The sequence below is a fragment of the Pan troglodytes genome, chromosome 8 (assembly GCF_028858775.2).
Source record: "Pan troglodytes isolate AG18354 chromosome 8, NHGRI_mPanTro3-v2.0_pri, whole genome shotgun sequence".
NCBI lineage: Eukaryota > Metazoa > Chordata > Mammalia > Primates > Hominidae > Pan > Pan troglodytes.
The window spans coordinates 99,347,553-99,367,324 of record NC_072406.2 but is presented as its reverse complement, the minus strand read 5'-3'; the positions used below and the strand labels follow the sequence as shown (position 1 = coordinate 99,367,324).

Genomic DNA, 19,772 nt, shown 5'->3' with positions numbered 1-19,772 from the left:
CTGATAAAAATGAAAAATCCAAAATTAATATAGTCAGCATATTTTTGCATATGGATATTAACTTAATAATGTACCAAAAGAAAATATCTCATATTTTTGATATGCCATTTAATTATATAAAATTCATAAATACACAAGAAATTATTAAGGAGAAATCACAATATTCACAAAAATTTTTCACCTAAAGACTCACTTTAGGCCGGGCGCAGTGGCTCACACCTGTAATCCCAGCTCTTTGGGAGGCCAAGGCAGGTGGATCACGAGGTCAGGAGATTGAGACCATCCTGCCTAACAGCGTGAAACGCCGTCTATACTAAAAACAAAAAATTAGCTGGGCGTGGTAGCACACACCTGTAGTCCCAGCCACTTGAAGGCTGAGGCAGAAGAATCGCGTGAACCCAGGAGGCGGAGGTTGCAGTGAGCCTAGATTGCACCACTGCACTCTAGCCTGGGCAACAGAGTGAGACTCCATCTCAAAAAAAGACTCTCTTTAAGGGGAATAAAGCTAAGCACACTCACATCAAACAAGTAAATAGGTTTTTAGTATGTTTGTTTCCTTTGAGATGGAGTCTTGCTCTGTTGCCCAGGCTGGACTGCAGTGTTGCCATCTAGGCTCACTGCAACGTCCGCCTCCCAGGTTCAACCAATTCTCCTGCTTCAGCCCCCTGATTAGCTGGGATTACAGTCTGTGCCACCACGCCTGGCTAATTTTTGTACTTTTAGTAGAGACGGGGTTTCACTATGTCAGCCAGGCTGGTCTCAAACTCCTGACCTCAAGAAATCCACTCGCCTCTGCTTGTCAAAGTGCTGGGATTACAGGCGTGAGCCACCGCGCCTGGCCTGTTTATTTCTTATGTTGTAAAAACTTGCCCCATTTAAATAACAAGTTAGTAAAGAATGGGGAAAGAGGCATTTGTTTAACTATATTACAGTCACCTTTAAATTACTCATTTTGGGGCAGAGCACAGTGGTTCATGCCTGTAATCGCAGCACTTTGGGAGGCCAAGGGGGTGGATCACTTGAGGTCAGGAGTTCAAGACCAGCCAGGCCAAGATGGCAAAACCCCATCTCTACTAAAAATACAAAAATTAGCCAGCTGTGATGGCCCGTGCCTAAAGTCTCAGTTACTTGGGAGTCTGAGGCAAGAGAAGCGCTTGAACTCAGGAAGAGGAGGTTGCAGTGAGCCAAGATCTCGCCACTGCACTCCAGCCTGGGCGACAAAGCGAGACTCCATCTCAAAAAAAAAAAAAAAAAAAAAAAAAAATTACTCATTTTTGGCCAGCCATGGTGGCTCACACCGGTAATCCCAGCACTTTGGGAGGCCGAGGTGGGAGGATCACTTGAGACCAGGAGTTCGAGGCCAGCCTGGACAACATAGTAAGACCACCATCTCTACAAAAATATTTAAAAACTAAAAAATTTCTTAAAATTAACTGGACATAGTGGTGGAACACCTATAGTCCCAGCTACTAGGGAGGCTGAGGTGGGAGGATTACTTGAGCCTGAGAGGCGGACATTGCAGTGAGCCATGATCACACCACTGCACTTCAGTCTGAGTAACAAAGTGAGACCCTTTATTTATTTATTTATTTATTTAGAGACAGAGTTTTGCTCTTGTCACCCAGTCTGGAGTGCAATGACGCGATCTCAGCTCACTGCAACCTCCTGTCTCCCAGGTTCAAGCAATTCTCCTGTCTCAACCTACTGAGTAGCTGAGATTACAGCCATCTACCACCACGCCCAGCTAATTTTAGTTTTTTTAGTAGAGATGGGGTGTCACCATGTTGGCCAGGCTGGTCGCAAACTCCTGACCTCAAGTGATCCACCCACCTTGGCCTCCCAAAGTGTTGGGATTACAGGTGTGAGCCACCGTGCCTGGCGAGACCCTCTCTTTAAAAAAATGATTAAGAATCACTACTATTGCTATAACTGCATATTCCAACCTCATTTAATCCTCATAGAAAGAATAACCTTCGTAAGGAATAACTGGTATATTAGCTGTTCTATTGCATGTCATTATTAGATTTACCACTAGGGGCCCCAAATAGCACAGCAAAAGCCTTCAAGTTCAAAATACATTAATATATCAAACCCAAGTGGAAGGAGAAATATATTATCTTGAAATGTTGGTTGGGGCCAGGCATGGTGGCTCACGCCTGTAATCCCAGCACTTTGAGAGGCCAAAGTGGGAGGATCACCTGAGGTCAGGAGTCCGAGACCAGCCTGGCCAACATGGCGAAACTTCATCTCTACTAAAAACACAAAAATTACCAGGGCGTGATGGCACAAGCCTGTAGTCTCAGCTACTAGGGAGGCTGAGGCAGGAGAATCGCTTGAACTCGGGAGGTTGCAGTGAGCCAAGATCATGCCACTGCACTCCAGCACTCCAGCCTGGGTGACAGAGTGAGACTCTGTCTCAAAAAAAAAAAAAAAAAAAAGTTGGTGGGAATACTTAGATATATGCAAATCAAATGCATAACATTACCATGATAATGAATTCTCCTCCATCAGATCTTTGGCTTTCTTCTCCAATGGTTTCTTCCCTTTAGCTTCAAATCTTTATTTTATTTTATTTTTTGAGTTAGGGTCTCTCTCTGTCACCCAGGCTGGAGTGCAATGGTGCAATCATGGCTCACTGCAGCCTCAAGCTGCTGGGCTCAAGCTATCATCCAGCCACAGCCTCCCAAATAGCTGGGACTATAGATACATACTGTCATGCTCAGCTACAAATCTTTAAAAATAAAACCAACCCCCCCCCCACAAACTTGTTTGTTGTTTCTTACATCTCATTTCTCCTTTAATCTTCAACCACTTCTACTCCAACCATTTTGCTATAAAAGTTTTCACTATGGAAACCAATGACCTTCTAGAAGCCAAATCCAAAGGTCAGTTTTCAATACTTTTACTACCATTTGAAACTGTTTATCAATCCCTCTTTTCTGAAACATTCCGCTTTTTTGACTCTGTGAGACCACCATATTGGAATTCTTTTGTACTTAAGACAGATATGTATTGGATTATTCCTTCAATCACTTACGTAACAAACACTCAACATTACGTGCTGGGCATTATGCTAGGCCCTGGGAATTCAAAACAATAATAGAGAACTTTAAGGAGCTTAATTTCTGAGAGGAAAAACAAACTGACAATTATAAAAAGTGACAGGAGGCCAGGAGCCTTGGCTCACACCTGTAATCCCAGGACTTCGGGAGGCTGAGGCAAGTGGATCACCTGAGGTCAGGAGTTCAAGACTAGCCGAGGCAACATGGTAAAATCCCGTAAAAATATGAAAATTAGCCAGGTGTGGTGGCACGCACCTGTAATCCCAGCTACTCAGGAGGCTGAGGCATGAGAATCGCTTGAACCCAGGAGGCAGAAGTTACAGTGAGCTGAGATCACACCACTGCACTCCAGTCTGGGTGACTCTGTCTCAAAAAAAAAAAAAAAAAAGTGATAGGAGCTACTACAGGATTAAAAGGAAGGGACAGCATCTCTGGAAGAGAGAAGCCTGGGGCAGTTCAACCAATGTGGAACTGCCCATTATCTGCATTTTTCGTAGGCTCTTAGGACTACAGTTAATCACAAAATTTTGGAACTGAATTTTATTAATGTTCAGAAAAAAAGTCATATAATAAAGTCCCCGAGTCATTCCCCACCCCAAAATAGGGCCCAGGAAAGCTGCCCTAATTGCCTTACCCAAGGGACAGGCCTACTATGGGTAATCTCCAAAATGTTTAAAAGGTGTATACGACATTTACTGCTTCTGTGTCCTCACTTAATATTTTCTCCTAAATGTTCTGCAACCTTTCATTTCCTATCTGTGATAAGACAATAATGAAGTCCAAATTGCCAAATAAGAACTCACAGTGCTTCACCACTGCAGTTGTGAAACTCTCTCCTTAGTTTCTAGAACATTACTCTTTCCTAAATTGTTCTACCTCTCCAATTTCTCTCTCTCTCTCTTCCTCCTTGGGCCACCTCTTTCCATTCCACACACCTCTAGAGAATTTCATCCAATCCCATTCATATAACTACCACATATCCAACTGTGCTTTACATATCTATACTGAGCCAATCTCTCTCCCAAACTTCAGACCTATATTTCTAGCATTACTATATTTGATAGGATCACAGTAGAATCAAAGGCGAGATTCAAAGCCCTACTTGCCTTCTAGGCAGGGGAAGATAGTAGAGCATAAAGGGATGACATGAAGCAGTCCTGAGAATTCAGAGGATCTCCCAGGGCAAGAAATATCTGAGATGAATGTGAGATCCATAAAACACAAGGTTTTTTTGTTTTTTGTTTTTTTTTTTCGAGACAGAGTCTCGCTTTTGTCACCCAGGCTGGAGTGCAATGGCACGATCTCAGCTCACTGCAACCTCTGCCTCCTGGGTTCAAGCGATTCTCCTGCCTCAGCCTCCCAAGTAGCTGAGATTACAGGCATGCACCACCATGCCCAGCTAATTTTGTATTTTTAGTAGAGATGGGGTTTCTCCATGTAAGTCAGGCTGGTCTCGAACTCCCACCCTCAGCTGATCCGCCCGCCTCGGCCTCCCAAAGTGCTGAGATTAGAGGCATGAGCCACCGCGCTGGGCGGCACAAGGTTATTATATATAACTGTTATTTCAGTGTGCCTTCACTTATTTGTCTAAATCAGGGGTGTCTAATCTTTTGGCTTCCCTGGGCCACAATGGAAGAAGGAGAATTGTCTTGGGCCACACATAAAATATAGTTAACACTAATGATAGCTAATGAGCTTAAAAAAAAAAATCGCAGGCTGGGCGCGGTGGCTCAAGCTTATAATCCCAGCACTTTGGGAGGCCGAGGTGGGCAGATCACTTGAGGTCAGGAGTTTGAGACCAGCCTGGCCAACATGGTAAAACCCCGTCTCTACTAAAAATACAAAAATTAGCTTGGAGTGATGGCACACACCTGTAATCCCAGCTACACCAGAGGCTGAGGCAGGAGAATCGCTTGAACCCAGGAGGTGGAGGTTGCAGTGAGCCAAGATCGGGCCACTGCACTCCAGCCTGGACAACAGAGCGAGACTCTGTCTCAAAAAAAATCTCAAAAAGAACTCATAATGTTTTAAGAAAGTTTACAAACTCATGTTGGGTTGCATTTAAAGCCGTCCTGGACCACATGCAGCCCCACAGGCTGTGGGTTGAACAAGCTTGGTCTAAACAAATACCCTTGTAAGTGTGGAACTGTTACCCTACCCTCCTCACCCACCCCAAAAAAAAATTTGACTAGAAAGTGGCCCTATTAATTCAAAAAATAGTAAATTTTTAAAAAGTGTTTATACCAAAGGCTACTGCTACTAAATACTCCAATTTATAGGAGTTGTGAGTATGTGAGTAGGAGGATGGAAACTGGCAAGGGCAGGGGGAAACAAAATATGTATGATAGCCAAATTATACAGACAGAAAAGTTATGGACAACTGATTAATTTCAATAATTCTAGGATATGTTTTAGGTGTATTCAGAGGGTTAAAGCTCATTAAGATACCAGATGAAACTTGCAAGTACATCTCCATTACCGCAGTTAATAATTATACAATTTCTCAATCTGCAGAAGGCCGCTTCAGTAGGAAAAACCAATACAACCATAATCCTTTATCTTTAGAGTGGTCAGAGTCTGATGAATGGGTCAAAGATTTCTAAAACAGGATGAACTGTATCAGCAGGTTTTGTCTTTGCAGAACACTGCAACTAAAAAAAATGCTTATTACAAAACATGTATCATTAAAAGAGAGTGCTTTTCCCCTCTTATTACCAGGGAGTGAAAAAACTCCCTGTAGTAATGCCTTTTCATGTCTATTTTACCAAAAACACCAAAAAAATCATAAAGTTGCTCAATAGCATCAAATGACAAAGAAGCCACATGGGATTGTAATTAAAAGCAAGGGATTTGGAACAAGAGAGATGTGGGTTCAAATTACTACTCTGCAACTTACTCAAACTTGAAATTATTGAAGTTAAGTGATAGTTGCATGGGGTTCATTATACTATCCCTTGCTGGTGGTTAAAGAAAATCATCCTTTTATTCTTTGACCTGATTGAACCAAATTCAATTTGCTATCATAGTTCATTTGTGTTAACAACACAGTACTAATAACCCACGTACTGTGTATATTCATGCTGAACTCTTTTAAGAATTACTAAATGCTGGGAGGCTGAGGAGGGCGGATCACGAGGTCAGGAGATCGAGACCATCCTGACTAACACGGTGAAACCCCGTCTCCACTAAAAAATACAAAAAATTAGCCGAGCGTGGTGGTGGGCCCCTGTAGTCCCAGCTACTCGGGAGGCTGAGGCAGAAGAATGGCATGAACCCGGGAGGCAGAGCTTGCAGTGAACCAAGATCACGCCACTGCACTCCAGCCTGGGCAACAGAGCGAGGCTCCGTCTAAAAAAAAAAAAAAAAAGAATTACAGGCCGGGAGCAGTGGCTCACGCCTGTAATCAATCCCAGCACTTTGGGAGGCTGAGGCGGGCAGATCATGAAGTCAGGAGATCGAGACCATCCTGGCTAATACGGTGAAACCCCGTCTCTACTAAAAATACAAAAAATTAGCTGGGCGTGGTGGCGGGCGCCTGTAGTCCCCAGCTACTCTGGAGGCTGAGGCAGGAGCATGGCGTGAACCAGGGAGGCGGAGCTTGCAGTGAGCCAAGATTGCGCCACTGCATTCCAGCCTGGGCAACAAAGCGAGACTCCATCTCAAAAAAAAAAAAAAAAAAAAAAAAAAAAAATTAGTAAATGCTTGTACCTAAATTTACTCTTTAAAATAATAGAAAATGTCCACATTTTATGCGACTTATGAAAGGATATAAGATGATTTTTTTCCTCAGAAACAAAAACAGTTGAAGTTTAAAGCTATTGCTCATTTAGTATCTCAAAGTAATAGCCACTAAAGCCAACCTGTGAGCAGACAACTGACTTCTCAACTCTCTTTGCATAACTTTTAATTTCCTTTGCAATTGTCTTTGGTATTCAAGTGAGACATCTGTAATCACATTCTCATCAACAACTGAGATGCCTTAGGCCAGTGCGGGTGAGCCTCTCTTATTCTGGCTTGCAATACAACGGGAATTTCTCCCTTTCACTCTTGTTCCAGGGCATTTGCCTTCTCCCAATAAAGTCCAAGCACTCAAACAGAAAGTGAACTTTACTCTAGCTGGTTTTCTGGCCTTAGGAATAGGGTGAGGCCAGGTGCAGTGGGTCATGCCTGTAATCCCAGCACTTTGGGAGGCCGAAGTGGGCAGATCATGAGGTCAGGAGTTCAAGACCATCCTGGCTAACACGACGAAACCCCCGTCTCTACTAAAAACACAAAAAATTTGCCAGGCATGGTGGCATGTGCCTGTAGTCCCACTACTCAGGAGGCTGAGGCAGGAGAATCGCTTGAACCCAGGAGGTGGAGGTTGCAGTGAGCCAAGATCGCGTCACTGTACTCCAGCCTGGGCGACAGAGCGAGACTCCGTCACACACACACACAAAAAAAGAAAGAATAAAAAGAATAAGGTGAACATGCCTTCTGATTTGCCCAGAACAGTCCTAGTTTAGGCATGCTCTTCTGGTGTCCTGTTTAGTCAGTATCTTTTTTCCTTCTCAAAGGGTTGGAGATAGACTATATGGTATTCCTAGTTAAGAACCATATAAACACATGAATAAATATTCTATTAATGAAGAATGTGCCTTCTAATACACTTTATCTAAAATATTATAACAGGATTAACAGGTAAAGGGAAACATTGCTCAGTTTTCCTGTTAAAATATTTAAATAACAATGAAATACTAACTGAAATAAGGTTGAATTTTGTCTAAAAACTATGATATACATTTGAGACTCTCAAGACTGAGGTAAGACTCAAATAAGGTAAGACAGAGAACCCATGTTTGACAACTAAGGGGGATAAAAAGAGGATCATGGCTGCCAGGTCTGTGTAATGAAGCTATGAGACAATGGGATAAGAGTTTTTTGGATCCAGCATTAATAGAAAATGTCTCAGCCCAGATGTCATTTGTCCAATGTCACGCCTAATGTCGAAGAAGAAATCCTCAAATTCCTAAAATATCACACTTCACCTCCCCATCCACACCATGCAACATCAAGAGGCCAGAATTTGGCCACGCATAGTGGCTCAAGCTTGTAATTACAGTACTTTACTTTGGGAGGCTGAGGCAGACAGGTTGCTTCAGCTCAGTAGTTCGAGACCAGCCTAGGCAACATGGTAAGACTATGTCGCTACAAAAAATTTAAAAAAAAAAATTGCTGGGTAGGGTGGTATGTGCCTGTAGTCCCAGCTACTCAGGAGGCTGAAGTGAAAGGATCACCTGAGCCTGGGAGGTCAAGGCTACAGTAAGCCGTGATTGTGCCACTGCACTCCAGCCTGGATGACAGAGACACTGTCTCTAAAAAAAAAAAAAGGAAAAATAAAAAGGACTGAATTTAAGACTAGTAATCATGAACTCACAGGTAGGTGCCAGGGGTATGCCTGCCAACCCCTGTGCTTGCTTTCATCTCCACCCACCTCCCGCAAAAGATGAAAAACAAAACAAACACAATCAAGAAAAATTTAAAAAAAAAAAAAAAAGAACTTTGCTACTTACGCCTTGACATTCCTTTGTGAAAAGTCACACTCAGCAAATAACAACTCCACTATCCCAATTCCCCAGGCCAAAAACCTTGGCATCATCACTGATATCTTTCTTTTTCCCCGTGCTCTACTTCCAATTTCTCATCAAATCCTTTTGGTCCTATCTTTAACGTTCATTCAGGGTTTGACCACTTTTCTCCACCTCCACCTGCTACTGCCTGGCTCAAATCACCATCCTTCTTCCACCACCATCCCCCTAGAAAACAGAGTTTACAAAAGGAACTTGCCCCAGGTCAGGAAGACTGCAGGTAGTGGAGGGAGTACTGGCATGTAGGAAATCAAACAGCAGAACATAAGTTCTTAACTACCACACTGACTCTCTGGTTTTTTGCCTTTGCACAATGTGGAGCTAGAATCCAAGTTAGAACACTGCCATTGAGTCATATGACATATGCTCCCAAAGCACTGATTTATCTAAAGAGGTATGAAAAGAATAAAACTTCAGCATAAAGGAGCTTCCTTATCAAAGAATTCCTATAAGAAAGTTCATTATAACTTAATGATGGGGTAAATAACTGGTTTTTAAGAAGACTTCTCTCCTTTTAAAAATTTATTTTTTATTCAGCTGGTAAGTACAAGAGAATTTTTTGAAATTTATTTTTTAAACTGTCATATTGTAATTGTACGTACTTATGGGGTACAATTTGATATATATATATTTTTTTTGAGATGGAGTCTTGCTCTGTTGCCCAGGCTGGAGTGCGATGGCGCAATCTCAGCTCACTGCAACCTCTGCCTCCCAGGTTCAAGCAATTCTCCCGCTTCAGTCTCCCGAGTAGCTGGAATTACAGGCATGCACCACCACACCCAGCTAATTTTTGTATTTTTAGTAGAGACGGGGTTTCGCCATGTTGGCCAGGCTAGTCTTGAACTCCTGACCTCAGGTGATCCACCCACCTCAGACTCCCAAAGTGCTGGAATTACCAGCATGAGCCACCGTGCTGGGCCACAATTCGATGTTTTGATACATATCCATGTTGCATAATGATCCAATCAGAGCAGTTAGTGTATCCATCACCTCCTGCATTTCTCACTTGTGAAAGAACATTCAAAAGCCCCTCTTCCAGCTATTTTGTAATAATATTTTACTCTTAACTATACTCACCCCACTGTGCAACAGAACACCAGAATTTGAGATCAGGAGTTTGAGACCAGCCTGGCTAACGTGGTGGACTAAAAATATGAAAATTAGCTGGGTGTGGTGGCACGCGCCTGTAATCCCAGCTACTTGGGAGGCTGAGGGAAAAGAATCATCTTGAATCCAGGAGGTGGAGGTTGCAGTGAGCCGAGACTATGTCATTGCACTCCAGCATGGGCAACAAGAGCGAAACTCCATCTCAGAAAAAAAAAAAAAAAAAACCGAACACCAGAATTTATTTCTTCTAATTGTAACATTGGTTTATGTGTTATTATTGAGAAAGGATCTTGCTCTGTCTCCCATGCTGGAGTGCAGTGGCACGAACACAGTTCACTGCAGCCTCAACCTCCCAAGCTCAAGCAATCCTCCCACCTTAGCCACCTGAGTAGATAGGACTACAGGCCCATGCCACCATGCCCGCCTTTTTAAATTTTTTTTTTGAGAGACAGGGTCTCACTATGTTGCCCAGGCTTGTCTCCAATTTCTGGGCTCAAGCGATCATCCTACCTTGACCTCCCAAAATGCTGGGATTACAAGTGTGAGTCACTGTGCCTCGCCTTTTTTTGGTTTTGTTTTGTTTTGAGACAGGATCTCCCGTCATGCTTTATCACCCTGGGTGGAATACAATTATGGCTTACTGCAGCCTTGACCTCCTGAGCTCAAGCAATCCTCCCACCTCAGCCTCCCAAGTAAGTGGGATTACAGACAAGTGCCACCATGCCTGGCTAACTTTTTATATTTCTATTTTTTAATATTTGTAGAGATAGGGGTATCACTATGTTGCCCAGGCTGGTCTCAAACTCCAGGCCTCAGCATCCCAAAGTGTTAGGATTACAGGCGTGAGCCACCATGACTGGCACTAATTTTATTATTACATACCTAGGTATGATTATATTTGTTTATTCTATTTAGAGTTCACTGAGTTTCTTGGATCTGAGAGTTTATGGTTATCAGATTTGGAAAATTTATAGTCACTGTTTTTCTTTTTCTTTTTTAAGGAAATTGCCCAAGCTGGTCTTGAACTCCTGTGCTCAAAAAATCCTCTCATCTCAGCCTCTCAAAGTGCTGGGATTACAGGCATGAGCCACCATGATGAGCCACTATTTTCTTATTTTTTTCTTTTTTTTTTTTTTTTTTTGAGATAGGTTCTCACTCTGTTGCCCAGGCTGTAGTGTAGTGGCATGATCTTGGCTTACTGCAACCTACGTCTCCCTGGCTCAAGCAATTCTCATGCTTCAGCCTCCCAAGAAGCTGAGATTACAGTCGCATGCCACCAAGCCCAGCTAATTTTTGTATTTTTAGTAGAGAAGAGATTTCACCATGTTGGACAGGCTGGTCTCAAACTCCTGATCTCAAATGATCTGCACCCCCCTCGGCCCCCAAAGTGCTAGGATTACAAGTGTGAGCCACCCACCCGGCCACCCAGACACTATTTCCTAAAGTAATTGCTTTCTACCTTTCCCCACTTTTCTGGAACTCCAATTATACATGTATTAGGCAACTTGCTATTGTCCCACAGGTTACTGATGTTCTATTAACTTTGTTCTAGTATTTTTTTTCTCTTTGTGCTTCAATGTGAATAGGTTCTACTGCTATACCTTCACATTTAATGATCTTTTTTTCCGCAGTGTCTAATCTGCTGTTAATCACATCCAGTTTTTCCCCCAGTTTTGGATATTATATCTAGTATTTTTCATCTTTAGATACTACTTGTGAGTCTTTTGGTTTTTTTTGAGACAAAGTCTCACTCCGTCACCCAGGTTGGAGTACAGTGGCATGTTCTCAGCTCACTGCAACCTCTGCCTCCCAGGTTCAAGCAATTCTCGTGCCTCAGCCTCCCAAGCTGGAATTACAGGCACATCCCACCACACCCGCTAATTTTTGTATTTTTAGTAGAGACAGGGTTTTGCCATGTTGGGCAAGCTGATCTGCCCACCCTCAAGTGTGTAGGCGTGAGTCACCACATCTGGCTTGTGTCTTTTTATCTATCATTCATTTCTCTACTAGTCATTATAATACTTGTATTAACATATTTGGCTGATAATTCAATCATCAGAATTATTTCTAATAATTCCACATTTCTAGGTCTCTTTTCTATTGATTTTTCTCCTGGTTATGGGTCATTTTCCTGCTTTTTATTTGTATGCCTAGTAATCTTTCATTAATATATTATTAATGCTGAACATTTTAATTGTTAGGTGCTGGCTTTTACTGTATTCTTTAAAAGAGTTTAGTTTTGGCACATAATTGAGTTACTTAGAATCAGCCTGGTCCTTTCAAAACCTGCCTTGAAGCTTAGGGTAGGTTTAGAAAGGCCTTTAGTCTATAGCTAATTTAACCCCACTTTGAAGACTCTAGCCAATGTCCTTTGTATGAAACAGTCTCTCCACTATGCCTAATGGAAACATAAACTATTCCCAGCTCTGTGTGAGCTCCTGGAATTGTTCAGAGTTTTGATTTCCAGTGTGACTTTCTCCAGCACTGCTGACTTCCACACTTTGCATGTGCAGATGAGTGTCCAATCAAAGATTCTCTTACTTCTATAGATTTCTGTGTAGTTCCTTTTATTCTTGTTTTCTGCCCCACAAATTCTAGTTGCCTTGACTTCTCCAAACTCTCCTGGGCTCTATTTGGATTCCCCTACTCTGTGCTACAATCTGGAAACTGCCTATAGGAACCCCTGTAGGGTTCATATCAGTTATTTCCCTTCTCTCAGGGATCACTATCCTGTGCTGCCTGTTGTCCAATGTCTGAAAACAGTTGTTTCATGTATTTTTGTCCTGTTTTCTAGCTGTTTACTGTAGGAGAATGATTCTCGTAGCAGTTAATCCCTCTTGGGCAGATGTACTGACTTTATGGTATCCCTGTTTGTGTTTTTAGTGCTTGTTCTAGAGATTACATATGCATCCAGAAGTTACTACAGTCTCCTTTCACAGAGTAAGAAATATATGACAGTATAATTCCATCTCCTCCTTTTTGTTCTTTCATGGTTGTATAATCACATATATGCTGTAAAACCCACATCTTGTTAATGTGTATGTTTTAATGTTTTTTGAGTCCAGGTCTGCTGGAAACAAATTCTTTCCCTTCTTGATATGTCCAAAAAGTCTTTATTTTGCCATTATTTTTGAAGGCTATTTCTGCTGGTCATAGAAATCTAGGTTAACAGGTTGTTTTTTTTTTTTTCTTTCAGCTCTTTATGGATGTCATCCCATTGTATTTAACATTCTATTTTTTCTTTTCTTTTCTTTCTTTGTTTTTGAGACTGAGTCTCGCTCTGTCGACAGGCTGGAGTGCAGTGGTGCGTGATCTCAGCTCACTGCAACCTCCACCTCCTGGGTTCAAGTGATTCTCCTGCCTCAGCCTCCCGAGTAGCTGGGACTACAGGTGTGCACCACCACACCTGGCTAATTTTTGTATTTTTAGTAGAGACGCGGTTTCACCATGTTGGCCAGGATGGTCTCGACCTCTTGACCTTGTGATCTGCCCACCTCCCAAAGTTCTGAGATTACAGGTGTGAGCCACCGTGCCTGGACTTCTTTTCTTTTTTAAATAGAGGTGGGGTCTCACTACTTTACCCATGCTGGACTCGAACTCCTGGGTTCAAGTATGTGCCACCATGCTCAGCTAAGACTCCATTTTTTTCTGGTCCGAAAACATGGATTAGCCATAACCCATGTTGCCATTCTCACATAACTAATGTGTCTTTTATTCTCCTGTTGCTCTCCTGTTGCTTGTAAGATCTCTTCCATCTTCAATTTTCAGCAGTTTGATTACGATATGCCTATATATGGGATTTTAAAATTTGTTGGCTTATTTTTGTTTTGTATTTAACTTGCTTGGGATTTGCTGAACTTCTTCCATTTGTGAATTGATGACCTCATCAATTTTAGAAGTTCCTGAGCATTCTCTTCAAATATGTCTTCTGCCACATTCTCTTCTCTCCTTCTGAAACTCCAATTACACATATGTTAGACCATCTGATATTATCCCACAGATCTAAAATCTCTTTTCTACCCCTCCCTGACTTTTTCTGTCTTTTCTCTTTCCAATCTGTCTTCATATTCACTGATTCCTTCTTCTGCTATGTCCATAAACTGTTAAGCCCATGTAATGAATTCATTTCTGCTAGTATATTTTTCTTTCTCCCTTCCCTCCCCTCCCTTCCCTTTCCTTTTCTTTTCTTTCCTTTTTTTTGTTTTCCCTGGTCTCTGCTAGTATATTTTTCACCTCTATTTAATAGAATTTCAACTTGGTTCTTTGGCATAATTTCCATGACTCTACAGAAATCCCCATCTTTTCAAGCATATTGTTAACCTTTATCATTCAATCATCTAGCATTTTTTTCATAATTATCTTTAAATCCCTGTCTGATAATTCTGATAAATCTGGATCATCTCTGGGTCTTCTTCTACTGACTATTTCTTCTCTTGACCTTTGATCACATTTTCTTGCTTTTCTTGTGTCTTGTAACTTTTTATTACACACCAGACATTTTATATAAAAATAGATTACTTATTAAATTAAGTAATATTTTACTTCCAGAAAAAGACATGACAATTTTTCTGTTAGGACACTAGAAGGGAGTCTGAGTCAATCCAATATGTAACTGAGCTGGGTGTGGGCTATGATGCAGCTTTAATTTGACAGTTAATCACTGGCTTCAAATATTTAAGGACTGAGATCAAGTCCTTCACTTGAGCAGGTCTGGGATCTGAGCCTAGGTAAAATTACAGAGACCTGCTTGTGTTTCATAGCCAAGCCACCAATTTTTAAAACTGTGGGAGTACCTTACATGTATACTAGAGTAGAATGATTAAGTAAATGGGTGGCTGATGGTAGGAGACAGATTTCTCACTATTGGAGCAGGAGTTTTCAGATAAGCAAGGGCAGGAAGTTAGAATCATCCATGTAGTGATTCAACTGGAACCAAATACATCAATATAAACTCATGTTTAGCTTAATTAGATACAGATGGATACATATAGAAATATTTATAGATATGTGGATATATACAGGGTAGTATAAATACATACATTTTCTGGCTCTGTCAGCTGAGATGGCCTACAAGCAACAACACCCCAGTAGCAACATGTACACCTAGCACCTAGATCTTGGTTTCTCCATTCTCCAGTAAAAGGAACCAAGGCTCCATGGAGAAATGGCTAATTCTAGGATTGAGACAGAAAAATATACTAGATAAAGCATATACTAAAGCATATACTACATGCTTTAGTCCCTAAATATACTAGCGCATCTTGTAGTGCCAGAAAGTGAGAAAGTGCAAACACACATACACACACATACACTGACAGTGGTATATCAAAAAGTCATACCAACTGAAAGAGCTCCCAGTGGCCAAAGCTGGAACAACTTGACCAATAAAATAAATAAAGCAATAATAAGATTTTAACCCAAGGTATAAAATATCCATAAGTCCATACTAATATTTAAAAAATTGAATGGATAAATAAATGAGGAAGAAGAGACAAATCTCCCATGCAGAAGAAATCTAAATAATTTATATAGACACTTTGCCCTTGAGGAGGGGTATCATAACTCCCCATGCCTTAAGTGTAGGCTGCGCATATGTAACTTCCTTCCAAAGAGTACAGTATGTAAACAGAGGAGAAAAAAGAGTAACTTTGTAGTAAAGAAATACACAAACACTACCTCAACCAGATGATCAAGGTCAATATCAACACCGATTAGTCATATTGACAGTATGTCCCCTTAATATGTGATGAAAATGGTACTGCCAAGCATAGTGGCACATGTCTGTAGTCCCAACTACTTGGGAGGCTGAAGTGGGAGGATTGCATGAGCCTAGGAGTTCAAGACCAGCCTAGGCAATACAGTGAGACTCTGTCTCTATTAAAAAAAAAAAAAAAAAATTAGCCAGGTGTGGTGGCATGCATCTGTAGTCCCAGCTACTCAGGAAGCTAAGGAGGGAGGATCGCGTGAGCCCAGGAGTTCAAGGCTGCAGTGAGCTGTCATCATACCACTGCACTCCAGCCTGGGTGACAGAGTGAGACACTGTCTCAAAAAAAGGAAAGAAAATTGTACTTAACCTGCATGTTCTTCGTCCCAAAAATATAAAACCTCACTGTAACAATGACAAAAATACCAAACAGATATCAATAGAAGGACATTCTACAAAATACCTGAACAATACTCCTCAAAACTGTCAAAGTTATCAAAAACAAGAGATGAGAAGCTCAAGTCTAAGAAAATGCCAAAACCAAGAGGACCCTAAGGAGATGTGACAGCTAAATGGGATCCCAAAACATTAGGTAAATAAAGTATGGACTTTAGTTAATGAAAATATATCAGTATTAGTTCATTAATTATAACAAATATACCATACTAATATAAGGTGTTAAAAATAGGAAAAACTAAAAAAATAATAAATTAAATAAAAATAGGAAAAACTAGAGGCAGCATTTATGGGAACTCTCTATACTATCTTGGCAATTTTTCTTTAAATCTGAAACTATTTCAAAAATTCAAGTTTATATTTTAAAAAAGAAAGAAAAAAAAAACTGTAGGAGCTCTATCTCTGCATTAAGCGCGACGGTCAGAGTTTGGTTTGCTAGATTCTCCTTGCTCTCCAGTCGCACACCTTGCTTTCTGAAGCTCAGGTGCCCTCGTGCAGCCCTGCTCCTCCTCCCCAGCCAGCCTTCTGGAGGGCAGCTTCCTTACATTCTATGAAGGCCTGAAATGAATTAGAGCAGTTTCAATCACCTCTTCTGCCCTGTCCCCAGTCCTTGGTGGCTGAAAACATGGACTGCCAGAGTGTGGGGTGAGAGTTATCTCTGGCTCTTCCCCTGCCTGCAGCATTCCAGAACTGAAAGCCTGGAGTGCCTCTGCTGGATTTCTCTCAGCAATCCTGCCTTCTAAGGGTGGTTGCCCTATACCTGGGAGAGGTTCCAAATGCCTCAGGTATTATCTATGCCAGTTCGTCACTGGCCCAGGCTTTTGGCTTACTACTCCTGAACATTCAGTGAACATCTGTGGGTAGGAGCTGGAGTGTGGGTGCATACTTGCTCTTTGGTGCTAGAGTTGCTAGGGCTTCTCAGGATCCTAACCTGTCAAACCAGCCCATACGTGGCCATTAAAAATCTGATTTAAAAAAATGTGGCTGGTTTCTCCTTTCCCCTCATCTATGGTGGATTCCTATTCCTTTGGTTGTTCCATCCTAGAGCAACCACGGGTTTCTTCTCTACTAGGAAAGTTTGATTACTTTCTGGAGTTTGGTTCATTTAGGTTCCCTTGTATCCTCAGCTCTTCGATGGGTTTTTAGAAACCGTACTTCTTATCCTGCTTTTATAGGTTTTCAGTTACAAGAATGGCAATATCTTGTAATTTTGTACATCTGAAGAGGAAGCTGAATTCTTTCCCCAGACCTCGAATGGTTCACTCCCTCAGTACATTAAGATCTCTGCTCAAAAGTCATCTTTTCAAAGCAGTTTCCTGTATTACACTATCTAAAGATTGACCAGATCTCAGTCACCCTTCATGCCTTCATCCTGCTCTACTCTTCTTCCATTGTCCTCATTTCCATCTGAAATGTATTTGTCTCATTGTTTAACTGTCTCCTCCACAAGGGCAGGAATTTTATTTTTCTTATTTGTCAGTATAGCCCCAGCTATAAAACAATGATAGGGAGCAAATATGATTCTTTATAAATTATAAGTTTAAGCTTGCTTTAAAACTAATTAACTAAACAGAAAGTTATTGTTGCATATTATAAAAGAAAAAGTACTTTTATGGGAGATAAGAAGTTTTGAAGCTTACCAAAAAAGAACCTGTGTGATCAGTTCCATTCTGTCCTTAGACAACATATTATTCTTTAACATATATACTTTTTCCAGCTATATCGTTCTGTGTACACTTAGTGCTTCCTGATATCCTGCTATCAACCCAGGTTCTAAGCAGGAATTACAGATATTCTTCACAATAGAATAAGACAATTAACAATTGTTCTTAATGAATGGTAAAAAGAACAATATTCATTACTTGTTAATTATTACTCATCTTTTTTTGAAAATGACCCAAATGGCATCTGGAAACAGCATAACACTAAAAATTAGACTGCAGTAGAAAACAAGAACAATGTTTTGATGATTAAACATAATAGAAAGGACTGTAGAAGGAGAACAGAAATAAGTAAGAAGGAAAAATTTAGATATTGCAGAAGTGATACAGTAAATCTTAGGATTTCAAAGATATTAATTAAATACCTCGGAGTAATCAAGAGGCCTAAAGCACAAGCTAACTAGTCTTTTAAAAGAAACCAATTGGGCACGGTGGCTCACAAAATAAAAAAAATAAAAGAAGCAAAACACTAAAAAAATTAAAATTAATTAAAAATTATTTTTTTCCATTGCTAGAGACTTTCTGTCTAGATATCAATGGCAAAACTCCACATAAAGCAATATAGTTAAGAAAGACTACTTTGGAATCAGATCTTAATGTTAATCTCAGCTTCATCATTTGCCAACTATGTGACCTTTGGCAAGTTAACCTTCCAAAACAGCATGTAAGGTTTTAGGGACCATTGAGCCCTTCAACAAATATGTGAGTACTCATTCAGGACACAACAATGAATAAGATTAGCGAAAATAATTCATGAAAAAAACTTAGAACACATCTGGTACCCAATAAAAGCTCAATAAAATACTATAACAATTATTATCTCAAATATTAGATAGGATTCTATACCCCCACTTAATGCAGAAATATAGTCGTTTTGTTTTGTTTTGTTTTGTTTTGTTTTGTTTTGTTTTTGAGACAGGGTCTTGTCCTGTTGCCCAGGCTGGAGTGCAGTGCTACGATCTCGGCTCACCACAGCCTTGACCTCCTGGGCTCAAGCTATCCTCCCACCTCAGACTCGCAAGTAGCTAGGACTACAGGCACGCACCACCAAGCCTGGTTAATTTTTCATTTTTTGTAGAGATGGGGTTTCACCATGTTGCCCTGGCTGGTGTCAAACTCCTGAGCTCAAGTGATCCATCCGCCTGAGCCTCCCAAAGTGCTGGGATTATAGATGTGAGCCACTGCACCTGGCAAAATATAATCTTTAATATTAATAACAACAAATACATTATCATGGATAAAAATAGCTTTTTGACTGTAGTTATTGGTGTAACTAACTTCACTTCTGCTGGGACCATATTTTGGAAGCAGGCCAACTTCCCTTTCTGTCTTAAGTAATTTCTTATCAGTCCTTTATAACCCTTGTGTCATAATACCATTTACTGGGGGAGAGGAGAGCACCTAAAATATAATCCTTCCAAATAACCTGGTAAATAAACACAAATGACACCAATTCTGTCATCATTACATCACAACCATAGAATATAGATGAGTTCAAGGATCAAAAATAAAAAAGTAAAAGACATCTAGAGGCAAAAGATTTGAAAATCATGTATCTAAATTTGAAAATCATGTCTAGTACCCAGAATGTATAAAGAACTCTTACAACTCTACAACACAAAGACAACACAATTTAAAGTGGGCAAAGGACTTAAACAGACATTCCTCCAAAGAAGATATACAAATGGCCAACAAGCACATGAAAAAAGGCTCAATGTCATTAGTTACTGGGGAAATGCAAATCAAAACAAAAAGATACCACTTTACACCCACTAGAATGACTATAATAAAAATTTTTTAATGGAAAACAGTGTTGGCAAAAATGTGGAGAAATTGGGACACTTGTGTATTGCTAATAGGAATATAAAATGGTACAGTCACTGAGGAAAACAGATTGGCAGTTCCTCATTAAGTTAAAGACAGAATTACCATATATGATCCCGCAATTCCACACCGAGGTATATACCCAAAAGAATAAAAACAAATGTGCACCCCAAAAAATTGTACATCAGTGTTCATAACAGCACTATTTACAATAGCCAGAAAAAGCAGAAACAACCCAAAAGTTCATCAACTGATGAACAAATAAACAAAA

At 40.6% G+C, this 19,772-nt stretch overlaps 1 protein-coding gene across 29 annotated transcripts in view; it reads right to left on the bottom strand.

Annotated features, from left to right (window-relative positions):
- The window catches only part of SHLD2 (shieldin complex subunit 2), a 96,556-nt gene that overhangs the window by 40,107 nt on the left and 36,677 nt on the right, over window positions 1–19,772 (bottom strand). For 2 of the 29 annotated variants that reach the window (XM_063780827.1, XM_063780831.1), the window contains exon 1: window positions 194–303. The exons of 26 other annotated variants lie outside the window; for them this stretch is intronic. The gene's annotated coding sequence lies outside the window, so the exon portion shown is untranslated. Of the gene's footprint in view, window positions 1–193; window positions 304–19,772 lie in introns of those variants that run through there. One more of the 29 variants, XM_054660329.2, reaches the window with a different exon arrangement.